The sequence below is a fragment of the Lissotriton helveticus genome, chromosome 11, assembly GCF_964261635.1.
Source record: "Lissotriton helveticus chromosome 11, aLisHel1.1, whole genome shotgun sequence".
Lineage (NCBI taxonomy): Eukaryota > Metazoa > Chordata > Amphibia > Caudata > Salamandridae > Lissotriton > Lissotriton helveticus.
Genome location: NC_136072.1, coordinates 312878249 through 312896106, shown reverse-complemented (window position 1 = coordinate 312896106; position 17858 = coordinate 312878249). Strand labels below are relative to the sequence as shown.

Sequence of the window (17858 nt, the reverse complement as noted above, 5' to 3'; positions counted from 1 at the left end):
GGGCGCATCGGGTGGCGGCCCCTGCGGGGAGGTCGGGCCTTCTACCGGACATTCTCACTCGGGTGCACTTCTTTGTAGAGAAGGAAGAGATCTGGAAGCGCGCACAAGACAAGCCGGATCTACAATACAAGGGCCATAAGATCCAAATTTTCCAAGACTTGGCGCCCAATACCCTGAAGCGGCGACGTGCTTTCCGCCCTGTGACGGAGAAGTTGCGGAGCATGAACATCCCATACCAATGGGGCCATCCCTTCGCGCTTATTTTTCAATGAGAGGGTAGACGCAAAGCCTTTCGATCCTACAACGAGGCGGCGCGGCTCCTCAACACTGCGGGCTCTCCCCCGGAGAGTCCCTCTAGGCATCCATCCCGCAAGAGAACGCCGACTGGACCGGATTGGACCACGGTGCCACGAAGACGGCGCGCGCCTCCTGCTGATGCACCCTCGACCAGCCAAGCTCGGCAAGACGTCGTAGCCCACATTAGAGCTCTGGAGGAAGCGGAGACCAACCCTGAGGAGCGTCCTCCTACGCCGCGAGGATGGCGTCGCACTTGCCACATTCCTTTTGAGGTACTGTTCCCACGCACTCCCCCAGCGGACGGGGGGTTGTCGGATGATGGGGTGGGTTGGCTGGGCTCCTGATCCCTCTGTGCTGGGCCTGGGTGGGTGGGGGCTCCATACCTCCTAGTGCTTCCAGCCAGCCATGTCCCTCTGGAACTGTCCCCTGGGGAGTGACATCCCGAAGGACATTCGAACCCGAGGGTGTAGGATGCCCTATTCCGGGGACAGTGAACTTTGGCCCTGTTGGCCGCAACTTTATGATTCATGCCTCCAGCCTCACCGGCTGCTGAATGTTTGGTTTTTGTACTGGATTTTTTCTCTCCTCCTCTTTCTCTCTTTTCTTCCTTCCTTTGCCTTCTGTGTGGGACCGGGAAGGGTGGGTGTGGTGGCGGATGGGGTCGGGAGGGGTGGGACTTCTGACTGGGGCATACGGCTGATGAGGGATTTGATGAGAATGGCTTTGCTTGCGTATCCTAGGGCTCCCTGCCATGGCGAGTACTGTGACTAGACCCCTTAAGATTTTATCCCTAAACGTTAAGGGCCTTAATTCGCCCAATAAGCGCAAGCAGATATGGCATTATTTCCTGCGACATGACCCGGATATCATTTTCTTGCAAGAGACCCACCTTCTTCAGGCTGATACTGGGCGCATGGCACATCCTAGATACCCCCTCCAATACTGGGCGGCGGCGGACACGAAAACGGCAGGGGTGGCAATTTTGTGCAAGGCTGGCATCAGGCGAGGTAAGGATAGGCTCTTCCGGGGTGGTGATGGCCGTTTCCTCAAGGTGACGGTTGAGGTAGGTCTTCGCCGTCTTACGTTGTGCAATGTGTATGCCCCTAATCTGGTGCAGGATCGCTTCCTCCGAGACCTTTTGCGTGACCAGGTCCTTCGGGGTGGGCCCTCTATTGTCCTCGGGGGAGACTTTAACTGGGTGTGGTGTCCTACGATGGACCGGAGTGCGGGCTCCTTTCATGGGGCGGGGGCGATGTCTCTGGCGCTTCGCAAACAGATCGGCGACTTAGGCTTATTCGACGCCTGGCGATACTTCTCTCCGGATAAAAGGGAATACTCTTTTTATTCGAGTGCTCACCGCTCTTATTCTCGCATTGATCATGTCTTCATATCCCATGACCTGCTTCACGATGTGGTGGATGCTGGGATGTCGGACATATCCATCTCGGATCATGCGCATGTGGAACTGCTTCTCAGGGACCCGCGAGACGGTCCTCCCAGAGAACGGAAATGGCATTTACCTCCGCACCTCCTTAGGGATGCAGCGTCTGTTGAGGACATTCGCACAGCCATTACCTCCTATTTTGAGTTCAACAACCTGCCGGAGACACCTTTTCCGGTGGTATGGGACGCCTTTAAGGCCACGATACGGGGCCATATCACGTCCCTTGAGATTGCGAGGGCACGGGAGAGGAGGGCAGTGGAGGATGGCTTGGTAAAGGACCTGCGGGAGGCGGAGGCGCAGAATCAGGAGGGATCCACTTTACGGACACGACGACGCCTAGCCAATCTGCGGGCCAGTTGCGAATGCTACGGGCGAACAGAGCGGAGAGGTCCCTTTTGGCTCTGAAGCACTTGCACTTTGACGGAGGGGATAAAGTGGGGAAACTCTTGGCGAGAAGGCTGAGGGTCAAGGCGGCCAGGTCCCACATAGCGAACGTGATGCTTCCCGACGGGTCTCGGGCGACGGCGGCGGGGGATAAACTGGGGGCGTTTCGAGACTATTACGCCTCATTGTACGCGGCGGCCCCGCCGACCCCCGCCCTGTCGGAAGCGGTTCTGGAGCAGTATAGCGGGACGCAGCTGCACCCCATTACGGCAGAACATCTGGAGGAGCCGATAACGTTAGATGAGGTAACCGCGGCTATTAAAGACCTAAATTTGGGGAAGACGCCAGGCCCTGATGGCTTGCCGCTCTCCTTTTATCGCCTGTTCCAGTCTCAGCTGAGTCCATACCTCCTTCGGCTCTTTGCCTCTTTTGATGACGGTCAGGGCCCTTCCCCGGACATGGGGATGGCGGAAATAGCTTTAATTCCAAAGCCTGGGAAGGACCCAGCGCTCTGCTCGTCGTATCGCCCGATTGCGCTGCTCAATACCGATTTTAAAATATACACCAAGGTATTGATTGGCTAAGAGACTGGATCCCCACATGCCTGACCTCGTTGACCCGGATCAGGTGGGCTTCATTCGGGGCCGCCAAGGGGCCGATAATGTACGGAAAATCGCACATTTGGTGGGGAAAGCGCACCATTGGCACATCCCGGCGTGCCTTCTATCGCTGGACGCTGAGAAAGCGTTTGACCGCGTGGATTGGGTGTTCCTCCGAGCGGTCCTTTGTAAGATAGGGCTCGGTCCAAAGATGGTTGCCAGGATCATGGCGCCTTACGCTGCGCCGCGGGCAAGGGTCGGTGTGAATGGGAGGTTGACGGCTCCGATTGACATTGGGAGAGGGACTAGACAAGGCTTCCCTCTTTTGCCTCTACTGTTCGCCTTGGCGATCGAACCTCTGGCAGATTTGATTAGGCGAAACCCGGACATCCACGGCATTAGGATGGGTGGACAAGTCCATAAGGTGGCATTGTATGCGGACGGCCTCATCCTCACCCTCACGGAGCCCCGACAGTCCTTACTGGCGCTCCATGGAGGGCTATGCTCCTTCGAGGACGCCTCCGGCATGAAAATCAATCAAGATAAATCGTGGGTACTTAACCTTACGATTCCCACGGCCGATATCCCCTCACTGGAGCAGTTGTGCCCTTATCGTTGGGCGGATCGCCATATCCGATACCTCGGCCTCTCCCTGACTCCCTCCTTGGAGGGTTGGTCGGCACTCAACTGGGCGGAGTGCCGCAAATCCGTCCTCAATGATCTGCAATGCTGGAAATCTCTTATCCCCTCATGGCTGGGTAGGCTAAACGCAATCAAGATGTCTATCCTGCCCAAACTCCTATACCTGTTCCAATGCCTTCCTACGCCTATCCCTTTGCCGAACATTCGAGCCCTGCAAAAAGACTGCACTAAATTTATCTGGGGGGGTAGGAGACCCCGCTTCTCACAGGCACTACTTATGGCCCCGCGGGATCGCGGAGGGCTTGGATGCCCTAATCTGGTGGATTATTACTGGGCCGCCCACTTGCGCTTTGTGATTGAATGGGGCTTCAGGCGGAGCGAGAAGGGGTGGCTCCATATGGATCGAGCGGTCACGGGCCGCACCATCTGGAATTTGGCTTGGATTCATAAGGCGGGGCGGTCCCCTAGTGCATATTTGGCGATACCCACGAAAACGGTTCTGAATGTGTGGAACAAGATAGCGGTGCGAAAAGGCCTCACGACTTTCCCCTCGCCGCACACCCCCATCGAAGACAACCCGTGGTTCCCACCGGCTAGCCGCACTACTGCCTTTCGTAAATGGACGCAGGGAGACTGTAAAGTCCTTACAGATCTCTTTGATGGAGGCACCTTGAAGACCTTTGCCCATTGTCGGGATGAATTCCGTCTTCCACCGGAGGCCGAGTTGCAATTTCTCCAATTGCGTCATTGGGCCTTATCGGACGCGATGTACCCGGGGAACACCCGGGCCTTCACCCCGTTTGAGCGTCTGGCCCGCTCCGGCACGGGCACGACAGGCCTAATTTCTCGGATCGATCGAATTTTACAACACCCCCAAACTCCCCCCTCACACCCGTACCAGCAAAAATGGCAAGGGATGTTGGGTACGGAGGTTGCTCAGACACAATGGGCTCGCCTCTGGGGGGATATCCCCAAAGTATACTGCAGCATACCACAGCAAGAGAACGCATACAAAGTAATGATGCAATGGTATTACACACCGCAGCGTTTACACAGGATGTTCTCCTCTGCGTCTCCCGGCTGCTGGAGATGCCATCATGTGCCTGGGGACTTCCTGCACATATGGTGGACTTGCCCCGTGATCGCTATCTTTTGGAAGGAGGTTCTGAGCCACATAAGGGGGGTGCTTGGATTTCCTCTGCCTGATGCCGCTAGTACAGTGTTGCTGGGAATCAAACCTGCCAACTTGCTTGCCCTGACTCGTAATGAATGGACTTTATCACTGCAAATGCTGGGTGCTGCCAGACAACTTATTGCCCTGTATTGGAAGAAGGCGGAGGCTATATGGTTTGGCAGACTCTGGCAGGTCGTCACTATGGAGATGCTTTCAGCAAGGCTACAGTCCCGCACAACACGCTATGAGAAAGTTTGGCAGCCTCTAGTGACTTATCTGTGCAAAAGCGAACACGCTAGAAATATGCCCCCCAAACTGCGAGCGCTACAGCTAGTGGATGATGCGGTGATCCCCTTTACCCCCCGCAGCGCCCTGGGATAATGTTCTGCGATACCGGCATGGAACTCTGGATATGTGCCTTGCTGGCTGCTCCCTCCTAGGTCCTCTCCCCCTCTGCCCTGGCTGTTTCTTTCTTCCCTTCCTCTCTGCTCCCTCTAGATACCGTCTCTACCTTTTCTGTTGCCTTCTTTTAGGCTCCTGGTTGTGTGTTGGACCGCTATGGTCCGATGTTAGTTTCCGTTTGACCCACTAGTTGCTGCTCGACCTTCGGGGTTGAGTCTAAGGCGGGGTGACAACCGGGCGTGGTGGACTGCATGTACTGATCTTTCATGTGCGCGACCCGATGGGGTTGCAGACTGACCATTGACTATAAGCCTGAAAGAACAGCAGATCATGCAAGCACAAGAAGCAACTGCGCAGCAAGTTATATGTCGCAGCCGGCCCCTTGAGGGTTGTAGGCTTATCGCTGTGTAAGTGTCACCCTTTTCTCTGCGTATCCCCGATTGGGGCTTTAATAAAACAGATGTTGAAAAAATATATATATATATATATATATATATATATATATATATATATATATATATATATATATATATATATATATATATATATATATATATATAATGAAAAAAAGGTTTTTATAGGAATACCTATTCCAATGTTCTAGTTCTACCTATGAAAGATATGTTTTACTCATTACCTTAATTGATGGACACCCGGTGTGTTCCTGGGTATAAAAGCCACAGTTGGCATCAGGATACTATGCGGTAAAATCTAAGGAGATATGTTGAAGGTATGAGTATCTCACACTATCCCTGTATCTCTTTGTGTGTATACCCAACAGTCTGCAAATGATATCTTACCGGTTAAAATCAAGGAAGCGGCATATCAATTTAGCCACCATCAGGATTGCTGCACTCTTTAAAATATGCCGAACTGAGCAAGGGGAATCCTCCTGCCAGGGTCTTATTTAATTGACCATCTCTGAATTGATCAATAAACAGGAGTAGTTATGTATAGCTAGAGCCATAGCGTTTAGCAAGTCATAACTTTAGTTTATTACTGCTATGTCAACTCCCTGAGAGCAACAGCTCATCTCAGGTGTGAATAGCGACGTGTTTTAATTTCTCTATTCATTGTCGTCTCATAATAAAAGGGTATTAACAACCCCTTATGGCTGCTGTGCTCGGAGTCGCCAATTAGGCACAGAGTCAAAAAGATATATAGTACTCGATTTTACCGAGTGCGTTTTCTGTGTAATTTAATCGGAACGCCAAGTATTTAAAAAATATACTTTCACTGACTCACAAACCCTTCTGCTATAAAGCCATCATTTAAACATTAGACACGGCACCCCAGCGATCGCCCAATGTGCCATCTAGGCTTACGTAGTGTGTCAGTACCGGTAGAGGCCGGAGATGACTAACATATGATCAAAATGCCGGTTCTGCTAAAAACACAAAATAAGCTATGCCACGGTTCAAACCCATTCAAGAGCCCAATTTATAACAACAACCCACCCTGCTGGGTTAGAAGATTATCTGCCATTCATGCGCTCACCTGCAGTTTCCTTCAGCTTTCCTGCTTCCGTGGTCACGTGCCTAGCTTAGCACCAATGGAGAAAGCCCAATCTGCAGGGCTTTGTTTATATACGCGAGCTCGACCAATCGGGTATCCGGCATGTTGGTTCGTAATCACGAAGGAAAAACATGTGTGGTATTTGTTGTTATTGATAAAACTTTATTATTCTCTCATTTTGCGAACAAAAACCTTGCACGAGAACGTCGCAGCTGCTGAATATATGACGCAGTCCGATAGGCTATCTGCCAGTTTCAATAAATGCACAAGCACTTTGCAACTGTTGCATAAATAACATTGTGCCGACTCTATGAAAAATGGTTTACTCGCTATCATTGCGCATCATCTTTACGAATCAAAATAAATAGCAAACTCGTAAATTATTAAATATAGGCAGTATTGAATACATGCACAGCAGTTGAAGATAGCCCGAGCTAATGTAGTCAGAGATATGTTGCTAGGAATAAATTATAATACCCCTTCAGGGGACCTCCTGTTAGAAGAACAAAACATGCGGGGGTGTGATATACATATCAGCGGTGGGTACCAAAATATATCTGTAACCTAACAACTGGGTGACCATTGGCTGCCCCGATCAAGAACATATGATAGAGGGCTCCAATGCAGCCTTACACAATGCGTTCCCAGTCCTCTCTACTGTTCAATCCAATCCTGACTGTGTTAAAACTGGACATATAGAACTGTTCACGTTTTTTCCTCTTACTGTTCATGTCCCCACCCCTACTGTCACTTTAATGACCTCTAGGCCACACCATTTCAATTCGTCAATCGTGTGATGTAATTTATTCCAATGTTCAGTCAGTGGTGCTCCAGTTTTGTGAATTCTAATGGCAGGTCTATGTTCATTAATTCGTATGTGGATTTCTCTCGAAGTTTCCCCTATATAGGCCAGATTGCAGGGGCATTTAATTAAGTAAACTAAGTTTTTGGTACGGCTGTTGATAAAACTCCTCACTTGTACAGATAAGTCATTATGTAGATAAGGAGATACAGGGATAGTGTGAGATACTCATACCTTCAACATATCTTAGATTTTACCGTATAGTATCCTGATGCCAACGGTGGCTTTTATACTCAGGAACACACCGGGTGTCTATCAATTAAGGTAATGAGTAAAACTTATCTTTCAAAGGTAGAACTAGAACATTGGAATAGGTATTCCTATAAACACTTTTGTTTCATTATATTTTATAAGGTGTTTCCCTCGATGATAAGAAGGGTACTGGCTATACCAGAGACAGACCAGGAGATCTAAGTGTATTTTCCATTCTTGGGTCACATCTATTTGTGACTTAGAGGTATGTAATTAGTGTGTATCTTGTAAATTCTTTTTAATTCACATGTGATAGATCGCATGTCAGAATGTTACTGTACCTATAGGCAGCTGTTATGTGCTCAAACGACTATGCATACTCAGAACTGTTATAAAACAATAAGTCCCATGCAATTGTACGGTTTAAAACGTTTAGTGAATTAGAAATGTGTAATAGATTGCTGATCATTATGTTGTAATTAATTGTATGTTTTTTATTGTTTAGAAAATTCTGTCCTGATGAAGATGTTGTAAAGACAAAACCGAAACGTTGCGTCGACAAACTTTGTTTCTCTAAATCATTGTATTACATTGTTTTCCTGCTTTCAGGAATTTTTATTGTGTATTTTATTTGTTTTTATGAAATGTGTCTATATAACAATGTATGGCATCAAATAAATTATGGTTTTTTAGCAATCTTGATTTAGGTAATATTTTCACAATTATCCACCTATTGTTCTTGGGCACTAAATAGGTTTTCAAAATGTTGATAGGATTCGTTTGTTCGGAGTTGTTAGACACATAACACTACCTGGCTTTCTGGATTGCATTAGTGCAAATAGGGACTTTTTCATTTAATCTCTTATTCCCCCCTGTCCCAGATTGGATTTCAAAGGGGACCTCCCTTATTTTTCTTTTGCCACCTGAGGTTCAATTAAACAGAAAGCACAGTTGTCATTTTTTCTGCCTGAAGCATAAATATGTGCAATGCACATTGCATTTGTAACTTTTTATTTTTGCTATTGACAAATGAAGTCGTTGCCGTGCTTTCAAGTTAATGGAGGCTGCGTCCCTTTCTTTAATACTCAAACTCTCGTAAATGCGGGACCTACAGCATTGCAAGTGGTTGTTTAAGGCAGCTATGCAGGTTGTTAGGCGAAGGGAGAGAGGTAAGGAGCTCCAGATTCTGTAGTAGGGGATCTCTGTGTATAGTCATAATCTAGTGAATAGTCCCGCCCATGTGCGTGGACCCCGGCAATCAAAAATAATCTCTTAAGTTGTCAAAAAATTGCAGAACTGCAAAGACACTTAAGAGAAAATTTAAAGACAAATAATGCAGCCTATATCCACAGGCTACACTGTCCAGTACTTCAACTAGAAATTCCACCAAAAATCCACAAACAGCAAAGCCTGTCCAGATTTCCCATGCTTTTACTGCAAAAAAACCCCTCAGAAATGATAGAGAGGAAGGCCTGGACAGACAAGCCCCATAGGCTGCCATTATGTGGTTTAAACAGGATACTGTGCCTTTAAGGAAACCTTCTAGAACCTTCTCCCAGTATCCCAGAATGCATAGCAGGTCCCACTGACTTCAGTTCTTTTTTCCGGCTCCTGCTTACAGGACCCTGGCATTGAGCTCTCCCTTGTTTCAAGGGTTTATTGCATGTTTTGGCACTTTTGTATTCTAAAAGTGTTGCAGTTTACTCTCTTGGTTTTCTCTTCTCTTCTGTGTGCTGCTTCAGGTGTTTTAGGGCTCTAAAATGCCTGGACTCTTTGTGAAGTGTCCAGCATGTGAGAGGAAGAAGGCCAGAGGTGATCCCCATGAGATCTGCATCGTCTGCCTCCCTGAAGATCATGTCCCTGAGGAGTGTGTCATCTGCCAGCAGTTTACAACTCGCACTCTGAAGGAAAGGGCGAAGATCAGGCTGTCTGGCCTTGAGGAGAGGCGCCTGCAGGCTGCAGGTGGGTCTGGGCAGTCAGGGAGGGTTCCCTCTGCCTCTGCTGAGGCCTCTGGGGGGCTCCCCAGAGGCAGGAAGCCCAGCAAGCGATCCAGGTCTCCGTCGACGTCGGTAGCGTCGACGTCGACGTTGAGAGGGATGACGGCGGTGTGCTCCCCTTCTCCCCGGGGCTCCGGGTCGAGACATCGGGACGACTCGACGTCGAAGCCACCGCTGACGAAGCCGCCGTCGACGTCGTCTTCGTCGTCGACGTCGAGGGCTGCATCCCGACGTCATGGACGGAGCAGGCATCGGCGCTCGCCGTCGAAGCGACACCGCCGGTCGACGTCGAGGGGATCCTCGACGTCGAGAGCATCCAGACGACGGCGGCGACGCTCATCGTCGAGGGAGGACCGCTCGACGTCGCGGAGGCATGCGACGTCGCGGAGGAAGAGGTCGGCGTCGAGGGGTCGGCGTTCGGCGTCGAGGGATCGGCGTTCGGCGTCGAGGGATCGGCGTTCGGCGCCGAGGAAGAAGAGGTCGACGTTGCGGAGGCGGCGTTCGACGCCGGAGTCAAGGAAACGTCCTTCGACGCCGGAAAAGCGACGCTCGACGTCGAGCAGACGGAGGTCGACGTCTGGGAGTCGGTCAGGATCTCCAAAGCGTCGCAAGAGGGATTCTAGTCCCAGGAGTCACACTGCTTCCAGTGGGGGACGCAAGAGGAAGCGGTCTCCGGCTGAAGGGGCGGGCTCTCAGCCCCCTTCGCCTAAAGGATCACAGGGCACGGTGTACTCTGCGGTGTACACTCCTTCTCGGCCTCGGTCGACGCATACACCTGTTCCTAAGGCGGTCACTCCTCCTCATCTGCCTGAAGAGGATCCTCCGACACTGCCTCCACTTCCAGCGGACGACCCGCCGCCACCGGTCCCTCCGCGTGGGCCGGCACCGCAGCCGTAGGTTCCTCCGCCGAGGTCCACTTCGCTGCCGTTTTTGCCTGTACCTCCCAAGGGGACCCCTAAACCTGCACCCAAGGAGGCTCCGAGGGGGACCCCACCACGGAAACCGGTGGGGAGGCCACGGACTGGCAGGTCTCGCTCTCGCTCTGGGAGGCGGGACAGGTCGCGACACAGATCATCCACGCGGTCGAGACGCCGCCATAGGAGGCGCGAGTCTCGCTCCCGCACGGGATCCTCTGGTTCCAGGGAGCGTTCCCCTACCCTGTCAGGATCACCGGATACGAGGGTGTCCCCAATTGATGACCTGGTGGCGTTCCAGGATGTCCTCTTGAGGGGCGCTGCGAAGCTGGGCATACCCCTGACGGTGGCCACGCCGAAGACGTCAGTGATCTTTGAGACATTGCACCAAAAACACTCGTCTCGCCCTCTCCTGCCTCTGGTACCGGGCCTGGAGGAACCAGCTATGGATCTTTTCCTCACCCCAGCGGTGGCAAAGGCGGCGCCATCTAGGTTGCTGAGGAAGTACCGGGCCCCGGATTCGGATCCGGCGTTTCTGAGAGCGGAACCCCCTCCGGACTCCGTCATTGTGACGGCGGCACGCAAACAACATGCCTCCGCTCCGTCATCCACGGTCCCCCCGGATAAGGAGTCCAGGTGGATGGATTCGGCAGGGAGGAAGGTCTGTGGAACAGCCGCCACCTCCATGAAGGCTGCGAGTGCCACGGCACTGTTGGGTCGGTACGCCCGCGCCCTCTGGGACTCCCTTGAGCGTTTTGCGGAGCACTTGCCTCGTGAACAGCGTGAGGATTTTCAGGAAGTGCTGAGTGAAGGGATGCTGGTGGCCAACCAGATCATCAGTGCGGCAGCGGACTCTTCCCTGTTGGCTGCTCATGGGTTTTGCCATGGGGTCAACCAGAGGCGTCACGCCTGGCTCAGTCTTACGTCCCTGAAACCGGACGCACAGCAGAGGGTGGCCAACCTGCCGTTCTCCGGCAAGTCTCTTTTTGGGCAGCATGCGGACGACGAGATGGCCCGCATGAAAGCGGAGGCCGAGACGCTCACGGCGGTGGGCCTCGAGAAGCCTAAGGAGACGAAGAAGCCGTACCGCCCTTTCCAACGGCGGTCCGGTGGACAAGGCCGTGGACGTGGCCAGGCTTCGGGACATTCGCAACAGCAACAGCAGTTCCGTAAGCCGTTCCAGAAGCGCCAGAGGGGCAGGGGAGGCCAGCAGTCGGCTCCGGCGCCCAAGGGCCAGGCCGGGTCTAGGCCCTAGGAACTTACTTCCCCCGGATCCGTTACCCACTCCGGTAGGGGGAAGCATCCAATTTTTTCTGGCAGAGTGGAGAAAAATTACTCAGGACAAGTGGGTGCTGAATATTGTTTGCAATGGATACATTCTTCGGTTCACCAGCCCGCCTCCATCGATTCCTCCGGTCAGCTCGCGGTTTCAGCTGCTAGAGCTCCAGGTGGAGGCCGATACCCTGTTAAGGAAAAGGGCGATAGAAGACGTGCCTCTGTCCCAGAGAGGAAGAGGCCTGTACTCCCGGTTCTTCCTGGTTCGCAAGAAGGACAAGAACGAGTTCAGGCCCATTCTGGACTTGCGACAGGCAAACAAGTGGATTCGCAGGGAAAAGTTTCGCATGCTGTCGTTGCATCAGATTTATCCTCAGTTGCAACAGGGGGATTGGCTCTGTGCCATAGACCTACAGGATGCATACTTCCATGTGCCCATTGCACGCAAACACAGGAAGTTCCTGCGGTTCCAAGTCGGCACCAATCACTATCAATACACAGTACTCCCATTCGAACTGAAGTCTGCGCCGAGAACGTTCTCGAAGTGCATGGCGGTGGTGGCAGCGCACCTGCGGAAGAACAAGGTGTTTGTCTACCCGTACCTGGACGATTGGTTGATCAAGGCATCCTCCTTCTCGGAAGCGCGAGCACACTTCCAGAAGACGTGCGTTCTCTTGGACAAGCTGGGGTTGCATATCAACATGGCCAAGTCGGTCCCGACTCCGGTCCAATGCATACAGTACTTGGGAGCCTCCATCGATACGCTGTCAGCAAGCGTGTCTCCTTCGGAAGAGCGACGATTATCTCTCCTTCGGAAGGCTCAGGCTCTTATGTCGACTCCATCTACGACAGTGAGGACGGTGTCTTCTCTACTGGGTTCGATGGCCTCTTGTATCTTCCTGACGCCGCACGCACGTCTGCACATGAGACCGCTGCAGGAGTGCTTGGAGGACCAGTGGGATCAGAGGAAAGGATCCTGGGACGACAGGATACGACTGTCTCTGCATGCTCTTCAGTCTCTGAAGTGGTGGTGTTCGGCGGAGAATCTCCTCAGAGGGGTTCCTTTTCACAAGGACATTCCCACGCAGACTGTCGTGACGGATGCTTCTCTCCTGGGATGGGGAGCGCACTCCGGGACTCTGCAGATTCAGGGAACGTGGTCTCCGGTGGAGGCCACTTATCACATCAACTTCCTGGAACTCAGAGCTGTTCACTTGGCACTGAAGGCCTTTCTTCCGTCCTTCCAGACCAGCTCCCTGCTTGTGCAAACGGACAACACTACCACGATGTACTACCTCAACAAGCAGGGGGGCTCGAGATCTCGCACTCTGTCACAGAGGCGCAGGCGATCTGGCACTGGCTCCTGGCCAGAGGACTGACGATAACGGCTGCCCATCTGCCAGGTGTGCAGAATGTTCAGGCGGACGAACTCAGCAGACTCATTCAGGAAAACCACGAATGGGTCATAAACGACGAAGTACTGGGAGAAGTCTTCGCAAGGTGGGGAACTCCAGACGTAGATCTGTTCGCCACCGCCGAAAACAGCAAATGCCGAGACTTCGCCTCCAGGTACTACCAGCCGGGGTCGCTGGGGAATGCGCTATGGATCAGCTGGTCGAACAGCTTTCTGTACGCTTTTCCACCCATTCCCCTGATTCCGGCGGTACTCATCAAGCTGGCCCGGTCCAGGGCTCGGATGATTCTCATTGCCCCGGAGTGGCCCAGGCAGTGGTGGTTCACGGACCTGCTTCACCGATCTCTCCTTCCTCACATTCGGTTGCCGTGCAGGCCGGACCTTCTCACGAAGTTCGGGGGGCGGATGTTACACCCCAGCCTCTCGTCTTTGAGTTTGGCGGCATGGCTCCTGAGATAGTGCAGTATGGACATCTGAATCTGCCCGAAGATTGCATGGACATACTGAAGGAGTCTAAGAGACCTTCCACTAGGACTTCATATGCTTACAAGTGGAAGAGGTTTTGTATCTGGTGCCAGTCTAGGAGCCATGACCCTACAACCTGCAAGGAAGATGTCATTCTTCCTTACCTTTTACATTTGGCGCAGTCTGGCCTTAATGTTCATTCCATTAGGGTTCATCTTGCTGCGTTGACTGCCTACAGGAAATGCCCTTCACAGACTTCTTTTTTCCAGATCCCTGTGATCAAAGGCTTTCTGGAAGGATTGAAGAAGGTGTTCCCTCCTGTCAGGCTTCCCTCGCCTTCCTGGGAATTGAATGTGGTGCTGTCCAGATTGATGAAGGAGCCTTTTGAACCCATTCACAAGGCTTCGTTGCAGCACCTGTCCTGGAAGGCGGCGTTCCTCGTGGCCATTACATCGGCCCGCAGGGTGAGTGAAATTCAGGCGTTGTGTTGTACTGAACCGTATACTGTGTTTCATGCTGCTAAGGTTGTGATGCGTACTCACCCTAAATTTCTTCCCAAGGTTATTTCTGATTTTCATGTCAACCAGACCATAACTTTACCTACGTTTTTTCAGAATCCTTCCTCTCCGGCGGAACGATCTTTGCATTCCCTGGATGTTAGGAGGGTGTTGAAATTTTATCTGGATAAGACCAAAGATATTCGTAGGTCAGACCAATTGTTTGTCAATTATGGATCAGTCAGGACGGGTCTTGCTACCTCTAAGCAGTCCATTTCTAGGTGGATTGTGTCCTGCATTCAATTGTGTTACCAAAAAGCTAATAAGACCTTAGGAGGTAAGCCTAAGGCTCATTCCACCAGGGGCAAAGCTGCCACGACAGCCTTGCTCCGTAATGTGCCGATTGCAGAAATCTGCAAGGCCGCCACTTGGAAGTCGGTTCATACCTTTGCTAAGCATTACTGCCTGGACTCTGATGCCAGGGCAGACGCTCAGGTTGGGCAGGCTTCGCTGCGGAATTTGTTCGCACAGTAGTGGCGTTATGTTCTTTCTCCACCGCCGCTTTGGTGTGGGGATGGGCTTGCCATTCTATTCACTAGATTATGACTATACACAGAGATCCCCTACTACAGAAGGAGTAGTTTCTGTTCTGTAACTCCAGTTCTGTAGTAGGGGTATCTCTGTTATAGTCATAAGCGCCCGCCCTCCTCCCCGGTGGAGAATTGTTCATGTAAATAATGCTACAGGTCTGGCGTTTTTACGCCTTCAAAAAGAACTGAAGTCAGTGGGACCTGCTATGCATTCTGGGATACTGGGAGAAGGTTCTAGAAGGTTTCCTTAAAGGCACAGTATCCTGTTTAAACCACATAATGGCAGCCTATGGGGCTTGTCTGTCCAGGCCTTCCTCTCTATCATTTCTGAGGGGTTTTTTTGCAGTAAAAGCATGGGAAATCTGGACAGGCTTTGCTGTTTGTGGATTTTTGGTGGAATTTCTAGTTGAAGTACTGGACAGTGTAGCCTGTGGATATAGGCTGCATTATTTGTCTTTAAATTTTCTCTTAAGTGTCTTTGCAGTTCTGCAATTTTTTGACAACTTAAGAGATTATTTTTGATTGCCGGGGTCCACGCACATGGGCGGGACTATTCACTAGATTATGACTATAACAGAGATACCCCTACTACAGAACTGGAGTTACAGAACAGAAACTACTCCTTCTTGTGGCACTACAAAGAGAATGACTTGTAAAACAAATAGTTGTCACTTGAAAAACAAAATGGACGTTTTCGGTCTTTGCCGCCAGAACCACAATTACAACAGCAACCTGAAAAGGCACGTTTGTCACTTGCCCCGTTTATGTAAAAACTAAGATTGCTGCCACAGCTACACTTACTACATCTTTCCCAAACAAAAATGTCTGCCATAATGCAGATATGCCCGGGTCCGATTGGCAAGGCAGACAATCGGGCATCGGTCGATGGTTCGGTGTCTCAGGGTCACCTGGGGCCCAGTATTTTGGCCCCCTGTATGCTAGCCCAAAAGAGTGACTTTCTTCCTCACTTCCCGCCAGGCCACTTTAATGTGGCGAAGCATCACAGAGCACTTCCTGACATGTTGTAAACTGAGGCTGGGTTACAGGTGATGCTTTAGCCTTTGGGGTATTCTCACCTCGGCGCACTGCTCAGCCAACAGCAGTGTTATACACCGCCGGGCCATCACTGTGCAAGGAGGATATGTTGTATACAGGGGCCTTGCACGGGGAGACAAGTGATATTGGGCCGCTCACCTAAACCCCACTCCTCCCTCCCCTGAGCAGCAGCATGTTTTTTGACACCTCCCTTGCCAGCTAAATGCCCTGAGGCTATAATGGGCTGTGGAGGGGTAGGAGAAGTGGCCTTCATAGCAGGCAGGTGTTGTCACCTCAGCCCCAGTGTCTTTTAGGCCTTGCCCGGGGGCGGGGGCGGGGGATAGGGTGGCATATAATGGAGTGTAGCGCTATGGTCAATGCTGCAGACTGTAAACTAGGTTTGAGTCCCAGTGTGAGCTTAACAACCTGTGATTCTGGACAGATCACTTAATCTTCAGACTGAAAATTAATTTGAGCTTGTATAATATAACTGGTGCTCATGTCTCCAAAGACTCTGTGTCGAGTTCACGCAGTACTATACCAAAAATTAACCATCCAGATTCCAGGGCAAAGTCCACAGGGTTCAGACCACCTATGCACATCAGGATAATGCCAGATCACTTTCTAGCCGAAGGGAGCTCCTGAAGTTACAGCCGATCGGCCATCTTGTTCGGCCACACCCCAACCAGCTAGCTTCCAGTGAGACTACCCAGCTGGTGATCCATAAAAGGGATATGGGAATGTGTACCACTTTTTTGGAGTGCCTGGGCCCAATTGTGATCCCAATCCGACCCTGCAATATGCGGTCACGCTGGTGCAGCATGCGCCACAAATGTCGGTTTCAGGATGATGGTTGACATACGGTCATTATTTTTAAAATTTAAAATATTAAATCTCTTGCGTACCTCTGCGGCCAAGTTTTTATGCACAAACCAGTTACAAAAAGTACAGGTTCGGTGCAATGAGATTGGGGAGAGGAGTTGGCCTAACGGCTAGGACGCTCGATCTCGGACCTGGGGATCTGGGTTCGAGTCTCGGTAACGACACCAAAACCTCCTGTGATTCTGGGCAAACCACTTAATCTCCCCGTGCCTAAAATGAATGTGTGTCCGTCCTCATGTAACGTAACTGGTGCTATGTAAAGCGCTCTGATACCTGATTCGATTTGGGTCTAGTTCGCGCTATATAAAACTCTGCAAAAAAAAAAAAAAGAGATTGGTTTAGTACATATGATCTGCCGACATCTGCATATTAATGCTTCTCCCGTACAAGACTTCACTTGCTAAGCAGGTCCTTTTCAGTAGTGCCATGGCAGACAGCAGCTCGTTGCCAACAATGCGATGGCTCCACATGTATTTATGTTCAACAAATATTAATTCCAATATTCACATACTTGCCAACTTACACGGGGCCACTATGTGACTCACGATGTTGGCTCCATATCACATGGTCTCCCGGTGAGGAGCAGATATCACAGTGTCAGGGAAGACGAGCTGAAAAACTACTGTACATAGTGATTTTGCAGCTCGTTTTGCGAGGCTTTTAACTGTGGATGTCCATTAAGACGCGTGAAAAACGCCAGGACATCGGCACCAATTATAGCATTGGGAAGGGGGGGATGAGTGTTGAGTTTCAAAAGTGCCCCCACCCCGTGCTCACACAGTGATATTATTCTTCAAAGGAATGGGAAGAAATCAGTTCTTCACCTCTCCACACATACCTAGCATTCTATTACCACCAAGAAACATATGGTGCCTCAGACAACCTACGTCAACAATAAGCAGTGCAACTGACCCACAGGAATCATGTGATCTCACACTCTCCTTAATAGTTATTCCTGCTGGACATCCACCATGACATTCGTTAGACCAAACATCATTGACCATAAGGACTTTGCAACGCCAGACAGCCTGCACGGGAGCAAGCCAAGATCCACCAGAGTACATGGTAAAACAGGGATGGTCAATGTGAGAGTGACAGGATGCACACTTTTGTTTAATACAAAACCACTTTTCACAAAATGCTCAAAGGCAACACTGTATGCATGCAGCCTGGCTTTGTGCCCTGCCCCAACAGCACAAAGGAAATGCTTCGATAAAGGAGTATCAACATTACGCTCCATCCACCTGTCGCACAGCCAATTCAAGTATTTAAAAAAAC

General features: G+C 51.0%; 1 protein-coding gene across 7 annotated transcripts in view; it reads right to left on the bottom strand.

Annotated features, from left to right (window-relative positions):
- Positions 1-17858, bottom strand: part of AMMECR1L (AMMECR1 like) — an 883688-nt gene that overhangs the window by 831795 nt on the left and 34035 nt on the right. The window contains exon 1 of one of the 7 annotated variants that reach the window (XM_078665616.1): positions 6440-6467. The exons of the other annotated variants lie outside the window; for them this stretch is intronic. The gene's annotated coding sequence lies outside the window, so the exon portion shown is untranslated. Of the gene's footprint in view, positions 1-6439; positions 6468-17858 lie in introns of those variants that run through there. 7 annotated transcript variants of the gene reach the window in all.